Source organism: Solenopsis invicta, chromosome 2 (genome assembly GCF_016802725.1).
Source record: "Solenopsis invicta isolate M01_SB chromosome 2, UNIL_Sinv_3.0, whole genome shotgun sequence".
Lineage (NCBI taxonomy): Eukaryota > Metazoa > Arthropoda > Insecta > Hymenoptera > Formicidae > Solenopsis > Solenopsis invicta.
In genome coordinates this window covers 2,489,809-2,507,144 of record NC_052665.1, presented here as the reverse complement: position 1 = coordinate 2,507,144, position 17,336 = coordinate 2,489,809, and the positions used below count along the sequence as shown (strand labels likewise).

The 17,336-nt window shown below is 36.9% G+C and overlaps 1 protein-coding gene across 1 annotated transcript in view; it reads right to left on the bottom strand.

Moving 5' to 3' along the window:
- Positions 1–17,336, bottom strand: part of LOC105196465 (slit homolog 3 protein) — a 241,387-nt gene that overhangs the window by 145,740 nt on the left and 78,311 nt on the right. Inside the window, 1 exon segment of the mRNA XM_039446081.1 lies at positions 15,563–15,629. The gene's annotated coding sequence lies outside the window, so the exon portion shown is untranslated.

The following is a 17,336-nucleotide window of genomic DNA, read 5'->3' as shown; positions in this document are numbered from 1 at the left end:
GTAATATACACTCAATAACTCATGCAAAAAATAACAGCATTAGTTCGATAGGTATAAGTAATTTTTGTGAATTTAGAATAAAAGCCTGTTAAAATGTCTCTTTTTAAATTGAAGCTTTAATTTAAAAAAAACCTTTCAAATTAAAGCAGACTTATATAAAAGACAATATAAAAAATCCTGGCAAAATTTACTTAAAATTTAAGTAGCGCAATATCTACGTGCGCCTTTTTCAAGCTAAATTTGACAAACATTGTTAACGCTTCGACATTGTAGCTAAGAAAATATCATTTCCAGAATAATGCTTAGATGAAAGGAATGACGGTAGTATCCCGAGGCACATTCTACGTAGGGTAGGGTAGGTATTTCGTAATTCACGAAAGTTCGTGCAGTTGACTTGTGCAAGTGAATCCAGCTCCTAAAGTACTCATCCGCGCGGCAGAGTGTTAGCAGGGTTATTGAGAATAAATAGTCTCTTAGCTGTTATCATATCGTTACATGACTATCACACGAATGCGAGAGGAGGCGTTTCGTAGTGTCAAGAAAATCCAAAAGTATCAAACTTATTTATTCTGAAGATAAAATAGAAATTTCGCATGGAAATCCGACGTGACCAAATTCGATGTGATACCATCATTCTTAGGATATAGTAACTTATGATCTCAAGAGGAAAGTAGTGTGCAAGCGCTGAATTTCGAATAGCTCCTATTCGGAGAATTTCAAGATTTGATTTAGAACTCGATGCATTTGTTCAATTTTATAAAATTAGTTTCGGAACAGTCATAAATTACTTATAAATTTCCACTTGGATCGTAACAACTATGAGAGATTGCTTTTCCTTATTGCTTTTCAATCTCGCCGTCAGGTTATCTCTTTAATCTGTAAATATTTAATCGCGGGAAGGGCAGGAAGTCCTATCACGATCCTTTACCAATACCTACCGTTCAATTCTCGTTATTCTTTCCATACGATCGAACCAAATAATTCGACGTCTTCCGCTTCCGAATATGTAATCATTTTCAAGTTGTCTCCGTAGCACGCAAATCCTGATTGAATTTAATCTACATGCAAACTAATTGACAATCTAATCCGGGAATACCCACGCATGGGTCTTCGAGTTTCCCGAAGACAGTCAACTGTGAAGGATCATCGTTAGAACTACAAACAACAGTACGCAATTATAGGGAATACAAAGCGTGCACCTCATTAGTGAATAAATCCGCAAAGCCAAACTGCGAAGCTACTTAATCCCTAGGAATATCAAGCGGTAAGGACCGCCTTTGGAGGCTGCTCACACTTTAGACTGGATCAGTATTAGTCTGCCGTTTTAAAACTTGAAATTTTTCGTGTTTGAATAAATGATTCCGATTGGAGTATCGATCGACATTTCCGCGCGAAAAAATTCTCGTTAACCAAATATGAGATTTTTGGAGTGTGAAACAGGAGTATGATAAAATATTTCAATACGGTACAGTTATACCTTCCCGCTACAGCCAATTCTCTCGATTTCCTGGAGGGCAAATGCGCGCTGGGATATCCATTTCGGTTCGACAACTTCGTTCTTTCGTAATAATCGGATCGACGATAACGCTGTGACGGAAAGACAGCCGCGGCTGCAATAGCGAAAGCTGTTTGGAAAGCCAAGTGTCAAGCGGATTGATCCAGAGGCGTTCCTGCTGGGAATATTATATACCGTGATGCTGCGATATAACGTCGCAACGCTGATGGATACAAAAGGGGAAGGGGTAAAAAGATATAATAAAAGAAAAGCAGACTCGTGACGTCGAAGAAATACCAGCTGAAAATTGGAGAAACTTTCGCGCGATAAACAGCACCGCTGTTCGAGAGCGACATCCGAGATCCGACCAGTTGCCGCTTCTTCCGTCGGCACCTCCCACCTCATTCTTTTTTCCTTCCCCATCGCTAACCGTCACTCCGCGATACGGTATTTATTCGCGAAAACTGAGGAAAAAAAAAGAGAGCCGGAGAACTGTTCCGGACCCTCGGATCCCCTGGCATCCGCGAGGCGAGCTCATCTTCACGAGTCACTGGGAATAACGTCACGTGATTGCGCGGGGACGAACACGCCGCTCGTGAATAACGAAGGGAGCCGTCAATCTTTAACGAGAAACGCGCTACGGAGAAGAGAGAGAGAGAGTGAGAGAGGGCGAGAGAGAAGGTCTTCACCGACGAAATGAACATCGCGCGCAATAATGCAGCTCCATTGTTGCGCCCGGATTAGACGACCGTCGCAGCGCGCCGGTGGCGGCGGACCGTTCGAGAGAGAGAGAGAGCGGAGGTTTCGCCAAAATGGCTTTACACAGAATCGAAGCCGGTCCTCGCTCTCATCCCCTTAGTCCTCTAATCGGTAAACGGACAGGGCCCCACGCAAATTCGGTCGGACGAGAGAGCGCGCGCGCGTGCTGTTGCAGAGGCGAGCCTCACCCGGCCGGCTTCTTGAATAATTTCATATTGACCGTCAGATAACCAAGCATTACGTCGTATTAGCGCGAAATGCTTGCCGTAATACGCTTAACATTTCTTCCGTATACCTTTGTTCGCGACCGTGTTGTTCGGCCGTTTCATCCCCGAATTCGCGGAACGGCGTCATGAAATAATCGTAATGTCCCGGGTGTTCTTTCGGCGGAAATTAGCGCAACTCGTCGCATTTATCTCGCGAACATCTCAGCCACTCTGATGCGTGACTGCAAGATCAACATTGACTTCAAAGTCGACCGAGCGTCCGTTTTAACTATTTTGATATCGTACACCTTGATTAGCGGGAAATTTTACCGTACGTACGTCGCTTTAAATATATGTAAGCGCACAGCGATATTCACGTCGAGGTTTTGCTAATTACACAGCCTTATATTGCGAGAAAACTTCTACTTTCATATAGCAATTGTTCATTATGGGAAAGGCAGATTACATCTGTTCACGTGGCTATCCGAATAACGATTTGGCATCACGACGAAAGTAAAACGCGCAATTACACTTGATCCGAATTTATCAGCACGAAACATCATTCGCGCGCGCGCGCTATTACATTCTGTTCTTGCTCCGATTTGCCTAAGATAGAACGCCGCTAATTGCGCGGCACGTACGCTACACGGACTTGAGAACGTGGTAACTGCGATGAAAAGCGCGCGGAGTGCGTGCCGAAGCTCAGCTTTTATAAAGCCGAGCAAAATAATAAATCGCGGTTAAAGCGCAGCAAACGCGGCGCGATATATTTCCAGTGTTGCAATCCGAAACCTGTGAGCAACAACGGCTTTGTGCCGTTTGTTGTCCAGTGAAAACCTTTCGCCTCTTCGCGTGGATACGCGAATACTCGTCTTATTTGTAACGTGATATTCGACGTGTCCGGGAAAACGCCGCGTCGCCGCGCCGTAAAAGACTGAAATCCGAATCGGTCCGATAGGCAAATATTTTTGTGTCGATATATGGGTCGCGAGCGCGAGAGAGAATCGCAGGAGGGATCTCGTGGTGAAAAGGAGAGTAAAATGGGGGTATGGCGTTGACGGTGGGATCGACCGCTTTTTCATGGCGCGCCGCAAAATTTTGTCACCTTTCGATTTACCGTTGTTGCCAAAGAAAACCGACAACCCGGAAGCGTAGCGACGCTAAGGAAAATTTATTAACACGTTTGAAAACCGGGAAACACTCTGAATGTATTAACCGGAAATTAGCAGATACGAACGCGAGTTGCGGGTGCGCGGACACCGCCGTTTCGCGCTGCGCTTGTCCATGCAGTTTCATTTTTTAATTATACGTCGGAGTTAATTGCGGTTAACTGATTAGGCAACTCGTGCGCGCTCGCTGAGCCGCGGCTAATGATAATTGCGCTTTGCTCGTGTGCCGAGCGTGGCGGCGCGGTTGGTGGCAAAGTGCTTCGTGCCGTTAGTGCAGAATGCGAGAGTTTGTCATGCGTGCCGCGCGCTCGCTTAACAGTTTCCACTGTTTGCTGCAGTCAATGGTAAGCGCCAAGTTCGGCCCAAGAGAAGGCCGCGCGGCGATCTCTTTCTCACCTGACGCGACGCTCGTCTCTCTTCGGAGAACGGAGGCCCGGAAATCCGCCGTGATTCGGTGAGCGCGGTCGCCTGCTCTCTTCCGTATCTCTCTTTCTCTCTCTTCCTCTCTATCTCTCGAGATAATGTCGCCTCTCCGCGAATCAGGCGGCAAAAAACGGGCAAACGGTCACGCGGCGTAGCCGGAAGTTCGTCAAGCTGGATTTCGCACGTTCGAGAGACAACGGGTGGCTTTACTGCCTGACAAACGCCATTTCTTCCGGCGAGCGCGACGGTAGAAACGACACGCCGCCCAATGAGGACAATTCGTTCTCGACGCGGGTCGCGCGAGCGCGAGCATAAACGGGAGTAAACTGCCGCTGAATTAGGTTGACGAACTTCGAGAGCGAGGCGACGGCGGCGGCGACGTCGGCGTTCGAGCACCCAGCGCTGTGTCTGCTAACGAGCTTAAATTATGTCGTTACAGCTTCAGAGAGCCGCGCGGTGTCACGTTGAACGTCGAATGACGGGTTGTACACTGCTGCAGGCCGTCTGTCTCTTCACACGAACGACATTTTCTTTCTCTCTCGTTCTTTTTTTTACGACACACACACACACACACACACTTCACGCGTTTTAAAATTGCTCGTAAAATCGCAACTTTAATTTTATATATTTGAAAATAAACCATTAGCATGTGACCTACATAACGCGGACAAATTTTGTCAATAGTTGCAGACGAGGAAATTTATATAGCTCTCTTTCCCTCTCTCTCTCTCTTGACCTTTTTTGTTCGCTCTCGTGCACTGTACGAAAATTGTATGAATAGTATAATTATGGAAATACAGCATTTCCGTTATAAATCACGCAATTTTTATATTTATTTGCGTAATTCTATTTTCTTGCTCCATAATCTGGGAAATGTATGAAAAACTACTTCGTTTTTTGAAATAAATTCTACCTGTTGTGAATATAAACAACATACATTTTTCATTAAAAATTTTTACGTACAACTTTACATAATAGTTATTTCGACTTTACTTTTAATAGACAAAACGTTATCAGTGACCTATTTTTCGCGTTGATAACGTATTTAAAAAATTTATTTTTCTATTCTCTACATTACCAGTACCTATCCAGGCAGGTATCAAACATTTTTATCATCGACGAAAAATAGATTCGCCGCTTTTAAATCTTCCTACGATACTTCCAACGACCTGCGGTAGCTGACAAGAATAAATTGCACGTTTCTAAGTATCGCCGCGAGATTTGGCCTTTATCAGCGAAAAGAGATTAAGTTCGACGTTTCCCGCATGTTCGCTCATTCGCTCGTGTCTCGAATACCATCGGCAATCTCACGTATCATATAAAAAATCGTGCCTCGGTCGCTCATTTGTCCCGGTTTGACGTCCTCGCTGATGGCTCTCAGTTAGAAACCCCCATAGGACTACTCTTCACGTACGAGTGGAATCGTAACGTATCCGCAATGAGCAGCAACGAGAGCTACTCAGGGCACCCCGGAGGGTTAACTCGCGTATATAGATCTGGGAGATTGCGATGCACCCGCGTGCAAGCGAGAATGAAGAAGCCCGCGCGCGTTGGATACGGGAGCGAACTGGAGCTTTGATGTTTGATCCTGGCAACCGGTCGGTGAATTTAGTGAATTTTCCGAGAAGTTCGCGATAGTGACGCGATTGCAGCGCGAAATATAGCGCGCGACGACCGACAGTGCTAGCGATATTAGAGATATTTTATGGCGGCGCATAAACCAAGCTATGTCAAGTTATATGCCAAAAATGAACTTCGTGTTGCGGATGCTGGTATCAATGATTAAAAGGAACATCACATACATATGAATGCTGTTTGCTAAACTGCCGATGTACGCTGGAAAATGTATTTCTCTCTCTCTCTCTCTCTCTCTCTCTCTCTCTCTCTATTTTCTAAGTTTATAAAAATATAATTTAAGGTCGTTACTCTGATGATTGTCATCTCACAAATGCACGAGATACCCGGAATGAAATTTTATATCAGGTATTAATAGCAACATTTGGACAAGAGACTAACTGAGACTGTACTCTGTCGAAAAGCGAAATAAATACTACACATGGGATTCTCATGCAAATTGCATATTTTTTTAGAAAACAGGAAGATCAAAATAGAAATGTCATATTGAAAAAGGCATTCATAGTTGTGAATAATTTTCAATCTTTGAAAAAAAAAAAAAAAATAAATAAATGTATAAATCTGTAATACGCTTTTAATTCAAAATTAAGAATTATTTACAAATATAAAAACCGGTCTAATAATATTTTTTTTACATATTTTTTTCATGTTTGTGTATATTTGCAATAAATATTTAAAATTCAATGTCTAATGATTACTCACGTGAAACCTGACATTATTAATATATTGTATGAATATCGTGAAACACAACATCGAGCACTTTCATTTCGAATACATCGGTTGCATATGATATAAAATCAACCATTTTTATAAGATCTTTATTTGTATCATATATCAATTTCTATCTTTCTTAATGTATATTTGTGTATAACATATAGAATTAATATTAAATATTAATGTTATCACCCCCTCCCAAATATTAAATATTTATTGATACTTTTACAAATTTAAAAAATAGACGTTAAATTCCAAAGATATATAAGATATTAAATATTAAATGTAAACAAATATATTCTACCAATTTTATCAATTATATTACGTTAAATGCTATACATTAAATATGCATGTACTCAAAATCAATATTTATTGGCACAAGATAAATTCCAGAAATTTCATTCAATTTAAAAATAAGTTAAAAAATTGAGCATGTTATCTGCAATCAATATTGATATGCAGTTAATCTGCCAGAAATTAATATAATATATTTCAACAATAGGAACAAATGAAGACAATAAAAACAACATGACAAAAATATCAAACTGTAAATAAACGAGCAAAGTTATAACAGTTAAAAGAAACTCGGATCAGTTACCTCTTGCAATGTTCAAAGTTCGATATGTTATATTTGATGATATGCCCGACGAGAAATGACGTGAGATCCGAAAGGAATAATAAACTTCGGCACACATTGCTATCCTTGCGTATGAATTTTTCATATTCCGGATATGTGCTTTTATGAATTTTCATATCAATATAAATATCTCGTTATTGTGGCAATATACGGTCAGAATTATGTATAACATGATACATTAAAAATCATTTCCAAAAATATCAAATGTTTAAACGTAATTGAATTAAAATACTGGATATATTTTTTGTATATACAACTGATTAATTCTGAAAATAAAATTTAACATATAGAAGAAGATAAACAATATGAAAATACTATAAAGAAAATAAAATTATATATGAGATAAAGATATTTTTAAAATGTCATTGTCTTATTATAATTTTATATCATATCTTGCTATTTTTTTTTATATTTTTTACTAAACAATAAAATCGGAAATTTAATTAATTATCATATATTTGACATTAATTAAATAATTCCAATAATACTATTAACGTATTGCATTCCTATGATGCTTTTAATCGTTTTCTAAAAATGTTGCACGCAAAGTAACAATAATTATTAAATTTGAAAAGAATTTCTTTCGTTGCGGAAATTATTTCATTACCGTGTCTTTTATTTTGATCTTATTTTGAAATATTTCTTATTTCCAAATTAAATTTCGTATTTCTTTATTTACACTTGTCAAGTTTTGATCCATTTTCAGACACAATTAGTATCCCAATTAGTATAATAAAATATTAAAATGTGTCAATGAATAATCAATAAAACGCCTTCTATTTTATGAATTGTTAAAAGAATGTAAATGCATTGGCTTATGTTATATATAATAAAATGACAACTAAATATATTCCAAAATTAAACGTTAATCCTTTCTGATCCATCCATTTTAGAGCACCGAATCTGAGAGATATTATTTTAATCCCCGACATATAGATTCTTTTATATATATATATTTTTTATACGAACGTTATATATACATATTTAATAAAGTCTTTCAGAACATTTCTAACAGAATCAGATCCATTACCAAAAATTAAAATAACATATAAAGTATCACTCACCGATACGATATGCGGCAACGGAACTGTAACGCGAAAATACGTCGAACTATAAAAAAAAAGTACAAATACATTCGAATTACAGCAGCATCCGAAGTAATTAGTATAATATCACGGAAGACACTGAATCTTTTTGTTAAACCTTTTTCAAGCAACAAATACGTATAAATAGATAATGAATTACTCGCTTCACGCGACTGTATCGCTCGATACTTTTCGGATCTTCTCTTTCCATTGTCCGTTACTCATTCGTAAAAGCACGGTTAATTACGATCGCACGTGCACTAATTACCGGAATACGGCGTTCTCGCGCGGCACTTTGCACAGCCCGACATTAACCTTACACGACGTGCTCTTTGTTACACTACGATGAAAGAACGATTGCGTGACAGTTGTACGATCGCGCGAGCTGCAATCCGCCAGGAGTCTCGTAAATAAGCCAATCAAGCGAGCGGATCTCGAACGACCGAAGATTTTAGAGAGATCTCCGATATAAAAATGCCGCGCATGCTATGCGGTTAAATAATAAAACGCGAGATTAATTACGATTATACATATTGATTTATCATAAAACTCGATGCGATGTGAACGCCTCGTCGACTGGCCGAATATGAAAGTAGCGTTGATAACTAAGGCATAATACACGAGTCGAGTTAACGACTAATTAAGATTCAACGTGCCATCCAGAAATATATAATTGAGTATTCAATATTGCGACATACGAGTATTCAATTTAATTTTGCAATATGCGCAATATTTCTCACAAACGTGAATTGTGATACACGTATTAGGATAACTCCAGTATGTACGTCACACCTAACGAAAATTTAATTTATCTAGTAGAGGAGAAGAGGATAATACGGCATCCATTTTCATTTCATTGAATAACTATGTTAATAATCAATATTTTATATTAAAACTTGAACGATTGTATTCGTCAACGTGTTGTTTAACAGATTCTAGACTCGAAGTAATGAAATGTTTATTAATTAGAGCGTGTAATTTATACAAATGTGACGCATTGAATAATCGATGGAAGAGAAAAAATGGTGGTAATATGAGTAGTAAGATCAAAAATAAATTTAAAAAATTTAGTTTAATTAAAAAAAACACAGTATTTCGTTACAAAATTATATATTTTAATTTTCCGTCGTTTAGAATTGTTCCGCATTTAGAAACATTAGAGATATCATTAGGAATATCAGGTTTGGCCTCGTTTAACATTAAACAACAGGAATAAAATAACAACTCTCATATTTCTGAACAGCCCTCTAAAACGACAATCAATTTATCGAAGAAATATTTCGATATGAAAATTCCAATAATAAGGGTAGCCGCGCGTATAATGTTCACAGTAATATCCTCTCTCTATCTCTACTATTTACTATATTTAAAGAAAATAAAGTATATCAATAGAAATTGTACAGTATTCATTAACATAAAAAAAAATTAGAAATAGGAAATATTTATTTTCTTAGATTTGGAAAAAAAACTTTAAAGATCCCTTGCATTTTTGCCGTATTCGAGAGGAGTCGAATTTTATGTTCATTCATGAGCGATCAAGTTGAATAAGCAATATAAGAGCTGAGCTCTTGTATTTTCGTGCATTCCATCCTTTATTATCTCTCTGCACATATGTATCATGAAATATTCACTAAACACTAAACCTTTTCAACTTCCTACAGAGACAGTAATCACGTAGATTGTAATACATTGTCGCGCCGCTCGTAACAGTGACAAATTGATTCGGCTCACAGTGGTTTCGTTAACATTAAGAGTAAAAAACCAAAATTGCAACAGAATATTAATATAACGTAAAGGCATATGACAGAGTGATTGTAAGCACGTTATCTTCACTCCAAATTTTTTTCTGACTCCTGCGGCGTAAATGGTAACTCCCAGTAAGCGTTCGGTAAAGCGCGATTTTTCATTGCTTAAATTACTCGGTCCAACGATTTGCGTTCTAATTCGAAAACGATGAGCGAGCTAGTTGGAGAGAAAAAAAAAGTTTAAAGCACGGCGCGAGATACATCCGAATCTAAGCGTCAAGAAGAAAATTCCATCGACCTAAATACAGTAATGAAACGTTTTGCAATTTCCAGCCTCTATCGCGCTGATTTCCGTTTCAAACGAGTAAATTGCGCGAGATGTTTATCTCGAATGGCCGTCGCTCGCCTCGCTCGTCGACACGCGCAGTTAATCGCAGTTAATAAGCCGATGATCATTCGTAAAGAAATGATCGCGTTTTCTCTTTGGTACTTGTCGCGTTCCGAGCGATAACAACGCGACACACGAAGCAGCCCGCGGCGGCGCCGCGCCGCTTGCCGTCTGCCTGTCCGACTCTCATCGCGCGAATGGTAACAACACAGCATCCACTGGTCCACAGCGACGACCTTGTGTATACAATGGCGCGCTGTACGGAGTCACAAAGACCAAAACAACAAGTGCCGTCTATCCTATCCGTTGTCATTACAAATAGATCACGTATGTTATGATAATGTACGCCAAAGATTCGATCCCTTATATTTAAAATTCAAATTTAAATATAAATGAGCTATTATGTATAACAGTTTATGTTTGATTTTGTGGATTTGTTACTTAATTAAAACTTAAGCGAGCGCATACGGGTCAAATTGATCCAGACGCACGAATAAATGAATATTTCTCTGTTTCGCTTTTGTTTGCGAGTCTACCGATCTGACAATCTGAATATCCTCTTTTTCTACGCGTTTAGTTTCGACTTCAGCCAAGTGGCATCAATAACGCTCAAATATTTTAGATGCAAACAGCAGTTCTTTTATCTCTTGGGTCAATTTAACCCCTAGGCAACACGTATGTAACTTTCTGTGCAGTTCGGCGTATTGTTTAAAAGTTTATTTTTAGTTTTCAGATTTTTTTAGTTTATTTTTACTTTTTATTTCTTTTATTTTTTTGATATAATTTTGCTTTATACATTAATAATTTTTATTTTTAACAAATGACAATTGTTATTTTCCATTATTTTCTAAGAATAAAAATGTTTATTAATATTTTCAGGTTTTTTTGTAATAATACGCTTAAAAAAAATTAATGTACAACGAGACAAACAGTTATAAAATATTTAAAGCACTACTAACTAATTTCCGAATTACTAGCTTTAAATAATCACGTTATTTAATAATAATAATATATAGTAATACTAATATATTTTGTGTGTTTATAGTTTTACTTAAAGTATAATAATAATTGAAATTTATTTGATTCTTTTCAATGCCTGTATTTATTAAAACTTGCAAGCTAAATTAATTAGTCAAAATACTACGTAAAAAAATTATTTTTAAAAATACAAATTTTTTCAATTTCTAATGCTTGCAAATTATTATTTCATGATTAAAAATGTGTTAGTTTATAATTAAGCTTATACAAAAGCATATAAATAACAAATAAAAAACTTGGTTTACAAAATATAAATAAAGTGTGAGTCAAATTTTATTGATCCACACGCGATCATTTGGGTCATAAAAACATCACGCGTTCCCTTAAGGATTAATGATAGTATCACCTAAAATAACAATTAATTCTGAACATATCTTGGAAGCGTAATTAATATAATTTAATCCTAATTCGACACGTTACAAGTGATATGTTTATATATCATACAAAGCAGATTTTTAATTCTTTTTAAATAAGTTTTATTAAATAATTTTATTAAATAAGAATTAAATAACTGTACTTTTAATAAAAATTAAATGTGTAAGAATTACATTTACCTTCATTTAATCAATAATTTGTATGTAAATTTATTACTATCTTCTTTTCCATATTTCAAATCAAAGAATAAAATAGTGCGAGTTTAATAAATCAAAAAAATAAAAGTCGTCGCGAGAAATTTCATTATATATTTTTCTTTATTTAATGATGTAATCCAATTTTACTGTTTCTGAGACGTAAAAAAGTGGAAAAATATAATAACAAATTAATTTGCATATAAAGATCTCTTACTTTGTAAAGTAAACAATTAATTCTTAAATAAAAGCGAGACTTAATATTAGTAAAAATTTAATATTTATTTAATATTATTAGAATTAACATTGGTATATTCAAATTGAGAAAATATTAATTTCAAACAAAAAAGTGTATATCGCTGCCTCATCAATATACAACGCAAAAAAATTATCGTTCAATATCGTTATTCAAAGTACAAAAATTGAAAAACTTGCTGCAACAATCAGCTAACATATGAAACGGAGAAAATAAATTCTAAAGACTTCAGACCGGACAATAACATATCCAATAGATATTTTTATTATCGCTAAATATCAATTAAAATATGCTATCTAGTTTATCAGGTGAAAATGCGTCTTTAAAGTTTACTTTCTCCGTTTTTACAAAATGTAGATCGTTGCAAAAAGTCCTTCAACTGTAAGTGAGAGTAAGATTTTGTTATTTCTAATTGTATAATATAGAAAATTTATTCCTAAAAATACTAAAAAATTTATTCCTAAAAATAACCGTTTCGCTTCTGAACTGAATATTTCAACGATAAATATTGTTGAGCATAATGTCTTATTGTTTTTTTTATTTACCTAATATAAGGTTTATAAATTTTTAATACGTACATATGTATGTCATCCTCTTTTAATAATAGATGATTGAACCGTAAAAAATAGAACTCGAGCTGTATCTCAAAATAAATCCTGTTCGAGTTTCTCAGTAATTTTGCGATTAGAAATATTATTTTGACTCTCGAGATTCATTTATCGAACTATTTGTATATTGATTAAATTTTAGCTGAGCAGAAACGCGACTATAAATACGTGGATCGTAAAGACGTCAGAAATCTCGTCAATCTTCAGAAGTGTTGTTTATTATTACCCTGATTATTTCTTTACGAGTGAAAAGTGCTCTTTCTCTCTCTCTCTCTCTTTCACTTGTTTTAGACTTTGATTTATCGCAGGAATTACTATATAAATGCATGCAAGGTACTATGGAATTTTTCGTCATAAAATTTTTCATCGGCGCTTTATTTCCCGACCTATACAGTTGGCGCGCTCTTACGCATACTCACCGACATTGAGGATAAGCGGAAAAACGCCACAACCAGGATCAAAGTCAATAAATTCGGGCAACAAACAGAATGCAATCTCCTAAAAGCTACGTTCGTGTAGCGAAATAAATATCTCGTGCGCCGGCCCGCTTGGAGATTCGGCTGAGGTTCAAGCCCGGCACATTGCCCTTCGAGTTTCCGGTAGACCATATCCTTTGCGTCTTCCAACGTCCATTTAAAGTTCCACTTTGCTTGTCGTTATCGCGCCCCTAAACCTTCTTCATGCGGTTCGGCGTCTTCGCGCTCAACAAAGCGGGCGAAAAGAGAAGAAGAAGAAGAAGAAGAAGAGGAGGAGGAGGAAGAGGAAGAAGACAAGAAAGAAAAACCCGAGGAGAGGCAAAACGAGAGAGAGGGAATAAGAATGTTCAAAATGCGCTATTTTATCGTAGCCTCACCGGCGGTTAAGCGTGCCCCGCGGGCATCTACCGTTAAGAAGACGAAAACGACAACGCGCCGGCGACTGCAACGGCGATGAAACGTGCCGTCGGCCCTTGGTGTCCCGCGTGTGCTCGAAGCTACATGAAAATCCCATAGTCGTATGCTGGCTGGATATGCTGGCTGGAAGCACTCGTGGCGCGACAAAGATGGATAAAGGCGAAGTCGGCGAAAGGTCCCGAGAATTATTACAACGGCAAACGTGAGGAAGGGGGATAGGTCGTGTCGTCGCCGCAGCGATACGCGGCGACGCAATTTGCACTTGTTGCCGTCAACACAGTCTGTGCATTAAGCTTTATTAAACCGGCGTGTGGCGAGTGTTTAATTTAAAATTACTTCCGGGGGGGGGAAAGGGGGAGGAGGGGGATCGACGAAGTCGGCGGTGCCGTCATTCGCCAGTGAATTCATCGAAATTGGATCACGCGGACGGGAAATAAAATCAATCTCGCGCGCGTCAAGCAGGGACGAAACACGAGAGGATATCGATCACGGTTAAGATCACCGCTCGTAGCTGGCGGCTTGATTAATTGACAGAATCGATCCTGCGGTCTAGCGAGTTTATGCGGTGAACGTAAGCTGATTTCGGCCACATTGTTGCAGCCGTGACAGATCGGATAGAAAAGCATTAAACTGCTTAAAGCCGGATGTGAGACAGATTTCTGCAGTTTACAAAGAGAATGTGTGAGAGATAAATTCGCGCACAGCCCGCGATATATTGGCCGATGCGACGCGCTATAAGTCAAACTAAATTGTTCCCGCTGTACGTATAAATATTGTTAATTAAAAGCGTCGCGAGACAGTGAAGTATGGCCCGTTCGATGCCTTCTATGTCGCCGCCACCGCCGTCGCCACCGGTGACGTTACAGTGACGGTAGAAAACACAGCAGACTTTACCGTGTGCAACGAGGGGCGCACGTACGGAGCATCAAGCCGGGAAAATGTTGCGCTAGACTCGTTCGAATGATGCACGTACAATAGGTGTAGTTTGCGGTACATGTTCAACTGTCAGTAACAAAGTAGACCAACTCAAGAGAAAGAGAGAGAGAGAGAGTAAACAGGGCGGGATTGTAGACTACAAAACTACCGTACACACCGTGAAATGCCGCCGTACGATTAGAAGAGCGTTGATTTAAGCGCCGATTTCAGCGCTGCTCTGGGATTTTAGGTATTTGATTTTACAGTCCGATGCTGGTAACGAGAAACAACTGAGCAACTGACTCTATCGTTTCTCACGTTTGAATTGTACATACATTCACGTTAACCGTGCCGCCAGGAAATACGTTTGGAGCGAACATCATGTCAGTAATGCTCAACGCAACACGAGCGATATGTAATACAAGCGATCTTACAAATATCATCACTCGCCATCATTTCGGAAACTTTCCTCCGTCGCTGTATGTAATATTAACTGTGCATCCTATATACAGTTTTCACAGAGCGAAGAAAGTTTGTGAATGGCAGTGACGCGGAGAAAAGAGGGTGGAGGAAACGAGTCTGTAAAATCCGATCGCTACCACCGAGAAAGCCAATATTCTACAACAAAATCGATACTCTAAATAAATATTGTTCGATAGATACTCGAATTGACGGCGTATCTCCCGTTTGTCGCCGAAAGCCAATATTTATTTCGCCGGACCGAGAAGTGAGAGCCTTGCGCTAGAGACGCGTATATTACATACCTTTGCAAAAAAATTTGCTGGATAAATATATGGCTATCGATATATCGAGCCGCGCGAGTATCGGATCGCGCAAAGATATTTTCGACTAAAGTACCTTGAGCCAAAATGGTTCACAATGTGGAAACCCGTAGCTTCTACTACATAAGTACATCGAAGCTCTCTGGCTTCTCCGCTAATGATGCATATGCGAGTTTTTTTAAACTCGTTATTAAACTGCAAAAAATGCGATTTTATGCGGGGGATATATATAATGTGTGTCTTACTTTCAGTATCCGTGTGCCTGCAAGTGGATAGAGAGCTTCTGGAAAACTTCGTAGCCTGCGGCAATATCTGAAAAAAATAGCTATCATGTAATTACAAGATAAAAATACATGTGCATGTCATTTGTATCACAAGCCGTCAAGGAGATGTATAATTTGACTGTACCGATAACTACGGCGCACTGAGAAAAAAAATTTGTTGAAAAACTAAAATATTTAATCCAATATGCTCAACTAAACATCGACTTTCAATTAATTATTAATTAAAAAATATTAATGGTTATGGTACATAAATAAATTATATGAATGTAACGGGCTAAATATTTTATTTTCTTAATTAGTGCGCATATATCCATTTCTTTTTTTTTTACCGAAAATCAATATTTCGTCAGATTGAGAAGTGAGATTATAATATACAATTTGTATAAATTTATATAAATTGATATATAAATTAAAAATACATTAAATATAAATATATAATAAATATTTAAAATACAATAAATATTAAAAATACAATAAATATATAAATAATACAAATTATAATAAACACACATACGTATGTTTATGTATACGTGTGTAATATACATACACATAATCAATTTATAGCGATACTATGATGTATTGATTCGCGCAGCTGATAACGCAGATGATATATTCTTTAGATGGATTAATGTAGAGAATGCGTAGCGTGTTCATTACAAGCGAATCTATGAACATTACCTCCGCACTGGTAGCGCATTAATGCGAGATAATACTGATTTATGTGAAGCCTTACGGTCGAGTTTAGGTCGAGTTTGTGTCACATGTGAATTTCGCTTGGAATATCGATCAATCGTATATATCGCAAGCTTTATCTCGATTTTATATTGTGTTCAATTAGTATATATATAAAATTAATTAATGTATTTGAAATAAAATTAATAAACATTTCAATATTTTGTATTACAAACGTTCCACAAATTATTTTTATTATTATATAGGGTTGCCACAAAAAATAAATTTAAAAATTTTCTCATTTTTCTCCATGTTTTCTAGACGAGAGAAAATTTTTTCCATAATCAATATGTAATCTCAAGGGGGGTATATACACCTTGATCAAAACACGAGGCTTAACTTTATAAATTTTTTATGGAAAAACGAAAAGAGATAGAAAAACCGTGTTTACTCTACTGTAAAGATAATACACTTTCTCGATATTCAAACTTTATTAAAAAATAATATAAAATAAATATTCAAGTTTTCCTAAATTACGTTTTTAAAAACGGCGTTTACAGTGATCACAGCTACTTTCACAGGATTCATCAAAAAATAAAATGACAGTTTTATAAAATTCAAACAGATTTAGCTTCTCGCAGCTGTTTATTAAAATATTATGTTTAAATAAAGTAGCAGTTAGTCAAAGCCGCAAATATTTTTTATTGTAATTTGATTCGTTTTTTTTTGGCTGTAACAAAAAACTAAGTATCGTAAAAAAAGTCCTCAGGCACTAGTTTTTAGTAATTAAAGTGTGTAAAATTAAAAATTAATCGATCAAACTATCTTCAAAATATATTAGTGACGCGTTTTGATTTAAATAGCGAAGTAACTATATCTGATTTTTTAATAAAACTTAAATGTCCAATAGAAAAAAATGTAAAATAAATACAATTTCTCTATATTGTTACAAAAAACACTCGATTGTTATTGATCACTTATCTTAGTACTTACGTCTTATTGCTTAAATTTTTCTATAAACTACGGCTCTAACACGTAACAAATTATTTATAAAGTGTGCGAG